Here is a 5,083-nt window from a genome sequence, read left to right as displayed (position 1 = left end):
TATAAATTAGAGAACACTCAGTTCCTGTGTCCACTAGCATCAAGACACATTGTACACTTTTTGTACAATTCATTGACTATTCAGGGTACCAAGGAATTGCTAATCTACATGTGGCCTCTGTTCCCCACCATGTCCCCCAAGATAGGAATCTTTGCCTCCCCAACTCGAACCATGATGCCCAGTCGCCCTCCTCTGGGGTGAGGGCCCAAGCAAATTCTGAGTACTTTCCCCCAGGAAGTTTTGCAGCGACTCAGGCCAGATGTGAAGCTGTGACTCCAGCTTCTGTATCCTGGACCTCAGCAGCCAGATGCACTGCTCAGGCTTTAATTGGTGCCACAGTTGTAACAAGTTCCTATGGGCTGTCCATCAAAGTTTTCTTTCACTACCCAAGCCATTATCAAATCAACCCACATCTGGGTCCTCGATGGGTATTTTTCTTCTCTCCTTTCGGTCATAGCCTGTACCTACTTCTCTGCTCTTACTGTTTCAATCTCCCCCAGATCTGCTAAAGTTAAAGTAGCCTCACTTTGGGTTGCCCTACATGGGGGGCAAGAATAGTCACTAGGGACCCAAAGAAAGATGTGGAAGTTGTATGGAGCATCAGATTTCTCATTCCTACTTTGAACAACTCCTCACAGGAGTCTTGATGTCCATACTATAGACAATATTTTTCATGCCAAATTTCTGCCATACCTGTTGGAGCTCTACATATGTTTTCCAGCTACTGGGTAGTTATGATGAATCACCCTGATTCGGCCAAATTGCCCTGATGGTAGCTGTCAGACAATCCAGAGGTGTCTTGATTCCCTGAGGTGTAATGGGCACTTCACAACCACGGACAGAGGGAAGGGTGAGTCATCAGGAAAGCCAGTCTACTCATTTCAGGACCAGACATTGAAAAGAAAGGAGCGACACACAGCAGCAATTCACCGGAGAATTCCACTTTATTAGGGAAAGGTGCTGGGTTTTATAAGAAGGGGCATGGGGTGATTGTGGTGTCACTTCTACGGGGCTGGTGGCTATTGGCTATGTACTGGGATAAGGGAGGGCAAGGGGTGATTGGGGTTCAGATGGTGCCGGCGGGAACTGAGGATCCAGAAGAGAAGCATTAATTTAACCATTTTATGGGTGGGAGCCCTTCATTCCCTGCATTCTCCTCTATGGGGTTGTGGACATTGCTTTCTGACTACTTCCTGCTGAATGGGGGCGGAGAAGGGAGTGAGGGCTTGAGGACTGGGAGGAAAGGGTTGCTAGGACTCCCCACAGTAAGGACGAGTAGATGTGGACTTCTTCAGGTTGGAAATCAATGAAGGTTCCCTGTAACCATAGGTCGAGGACTTGTTGATTCTAATGGTGCCAAGAGGATACGGGTGCCAGAAGCCAGGTGTCTGCAGCCATTGTATCCAGGAACCATTTCCAGTGGAGAGAGGGGTCCATCTCAATGTGTGGTGAGGAGGTTACGTGAGGGTGAGTGATCTTCTGTGGCTAAAAGCTGGTAGTTCCTGAGTAAAAGCTGTTTGAAAGTTTGATTAGAGATTTTACCAACTTGGGATTTGATAAACTTTACAAGGCAAGAAGAGACAGGCGAGGAGAATGATTATTATAGGGACTGCAATGGGCCAAAGCCAGGTAAGGAAGGGGTTTGTTAGTATTGAAGAGAATGGGTTGGAGGAGTAATACTGTGGGTACCGGGAGTTACCCATGTAGTGAATGGTGCAAGACCAGTAGGGACATCTCTGTAGGTGTCTGGCCATCACCTGCAACAGGCTTGTTTTTGGTCATAGAGGAAGCAGAGGTAGGGAGAATAAAGGTAGCTGCTAGGGAACACTTCGGTGGAGGGAGGAAAGTGGAGGTATAAAGGTTTGGGGCAGCCTCTCAGAGGGCAGTCTGATGTGGCAATGAGGGCAGTAATTTTTGTTTGATGCTGTGTGTAAGTCTGTCTGACTTTGAATCGCCATACAAAGGAGGCTGGGGTGGCGGGGAAGACAATAGGAATGAGGAAAAAAAGCGAAAGAGAGAGAGCGAGGGAGCAGTAAAGGAGGAAACAGTCATGATTCGGGTATGGATGGCAAAGGGGGTGAATGGGATTTTGAAGGAAAGAGGACAGTAAGGTCAGGAGTCTGGAGGGAGGGAGAGTCTGCAAACTTTTGTAGGTTAAGAGATCCTTTAGGTGATGTGGGGACAGAATGGTAAGGGGCGCCCCGAATGTCAGTTTATGAGCTTCCTTCTGCAAGAGCTGTCCAGCGGCTAATGCCCGTGGGCAGGGGGCCCATGCCCGAACTGTGGAGTCTAATTGCTTGGAAAGATAAGCTACTGGGGCAAAGGATGGGCCATAATATTGGCCTAGGACTCCTAGAGCTTGACTGGACCTCTCATGAAAGTATAATGAGAAGGGCTTCGACAAATCAGGAAGATGGAGAGCTGGGGCTTCCACAAGGGCTCCACGGAGCTTAATGAAGGAGTGTCGGGGTAAGGAGGACAATGGTTCTTCAGGGGGGCCCTTGCTGAGGTCATATAGGGGTCTTGTCAACAGTGAGAAGTTAGGGATCCATGCTCTAAAATACCCAGCCAGGCCTAGAAAGGAAAGGATTTCTGTCTTGGTTTTGGGAATGGGCAGGGCAGAGAAGAGCCGTTTTCTGTCTAAGGTAATGGACTTTTTTTGTTCAGATAGAAGAAATCCGAGGTAAGTGACAGAAGGGGAAGAGATTTGAGCTTTGACAGGGGATATCCGGTAAACTCTGGAAGCTAGAAGGTTAAGTAGGGAGGCAGTGTCAAGTTGAGACTGTTCCCAAGAGGGACTGCAGAGTAGAAGATCGTCCTCGTATTGTAAGATAGTGGACTTGGAAGCCTTGTGGCAAAACTGTCCAAGTGAGTTGTTCAGAATGTCTTGTGTATGGGTCCGTCCAGGTGAAGGCAAAAAAATCTTCGGAGGAGGGGTCCAGAGGGATAGAAAAAAAAAATGTGTCCTTGAGATATAGAACTGAGAAGTGGGAGGCTGAGGCAGGGATCTGCGATAAAAAGGTGTATGGATTTGGGACTAAGGGATGGATAGGGACAATGGCCATGTTGATGAGGCGAAGGTCTTGGATGAGGCGAAAAGATCTGTTGGTTTTTTTAACAGCTAATATGGGGGTATTAAACGGGGAGTGAGTGGGTCTGAGGTAATTTTTGTTTAAAAGATCTTGGATGGGTTGAAGGCCTATGAGGGCTGAAGTGGTTAGGGGGTATTGGGCCTGACAGACATACTGAGAGGGGTCATGTAATTTAATAGAGGCAGGAGGACATAGAGCCACGGAGGGGCTTGTAATGTCCCAAACTTTGGGACTAACAGGATGTATGAGGGCAGAACTGGAACTTTTATTGGGTAGAGGGGGGTCGTCAGATATGAGGGCCTTTAGAAAGGGAGTACTGGGGGCTGTGGGAGTGGATATAGTTATGGAAACATGGAGGAGAGAAAGGATGTCCCATCCTATTAAGGGGATGGGACACTGGGGCATAACCAGGAAGGAGTGGGAGAAAGGTATGGGATTGTCCTCGATTGTGCATAAAAGGGGGGGGGCGGTTTAATGGGAAAATCTGTTTACCTCCTACCCTGACTATAAGAGTAATGGCAGGCGTGGTAGGGCCCTGGTATTCTCGCAAGACTGAGAAGGTGGCTCCTGTATCTAGGAGGAAAGAGATGGGGCAACTGTCTACTATTAAAGTAACCCTGGGCTCCTGCTTGGTGATGGAAATGGCCAGGCGAGAAGCCCCCGGGCCAACATCAATCTTCTTCTGCCAGCCCCACTACGGTGGGCTTAGGATGGGGGTTGTTCGTCCAGCCTCCCCTTCGGGTGGTTGGGCAATCAGACCCCCAGTGGCCCTTTTTGTGGCATCTGGGGCATGGGGTGGTAGCCCTTGACTAATGTTCTTCTTGTCTGCACTTGAAACAAGCTCCTGTGGGGGGCTTGTTTGTAGAAGATTGCCCAGGTTGTGGTTTTATCAGCTGGGCCAACATTTGGAAATTGGCCTGATCAGCCTTTTGTTTACAGCGTTCTTTCTCCTCCTCCCGGTTATGGAAGACTTTAAAGGCCACCATTAGGATCTCAGTGTGTGGGGTAGCGGGGCACTGTTCTAACATTTTGAATTTAGCTTTAATGTTGGGGTAGCTTTGAGCTAGGAAGTATGTCATAAGGACATGTCTCCCGTCAGGCGTTTCTGGTTCCAGGCTGGTATTCTGTAATAGGGCTTGAGTGAGTCTGTCTAAGAACTCAGAGGGAGCTTCCTCACTCCTTTGAATTATGTCTTAGAGCTTTTGAAAATTGACTACTTTACGAGCTGTCTTTTTCAGACCTGCTATTAAGCAGCAGGCGAAGATATCTCGAGAGCAGAGACCCACGGCGGTGGGGGACTGAAGGGTTCTGGCTCAGTCTGTGGGGGAGAAACAGGTGATGGGGGCAAAGATGGAGGAGGCTCTTGGGACTTAGAGGGGGGCTGAAAGGCTCAGGCTTGATCTGCAGGGGGGTGAGGTCGGGGAGGAGATGGTAGTGGAGGAAGGGGGAGGGGCTGTTGTAGGTAAGGAGGGGGAAGGGAGTGAATGGGAGGCTTCTGCGAGGGGAGAGGCGGCTTGAAGGCTAGGAGAACTTGGGGGAAGGTGGGGGAAGGAGGTGGAGGTGGCGGCGAGGGAGGCGGGAGGAGGAGGCGGAAAGCTTCGGTATAGGGAATCTCCGTCCATTTTTTTCAGTCGCTAGCAGTAGTTAAAGAGATTGCGAGTGATGTTAGGATCAAGAGCTTCCCCTGCGGGCCATTGGTTGTGATTGTCTAGGGGGCATGTCGGCCAATCTTGGGAGCAGTATTTGCGGAGAAGTTTTGGTTTTATATCAGGCGTCAGGGAGAGGGTGGCTAGATACTTGAGCAGGCATTCAAGAGGTTAACTTTCAGGGAGGGATGAGGAGGCTCCCATGGCTAAAGGACAGAGAAGGAGACAAACAGGGGAAGACGAACGGAGATCCTTGGACTGGGAGCAGACCGCAAGGAGACAAAGGGCGTCCCCGATGATCCTTGGGGGTCTGCAGAAACTCGTATACGAGTCGGTTTCTTAGCA

The sequence above is a fragment of the Manis pentadactyla genome, chromosome 10 (assembly GCF_030020395.1).
Source record: "Manis pentadactyla isolate mManPen7 chromosome 10, mManPen7.hap1, whole genome shotgun sequence".
In the NCBI taxonomy this organism is placed as follows: domain Eukaryota; kingdom Metazoa; phylum Chordata; class Mammalia; order Pholidota; family Manidae; genus Manis; species Manis pentadactyla.
Note: the sequence above shows the minus strand (reverse complement) of the source record.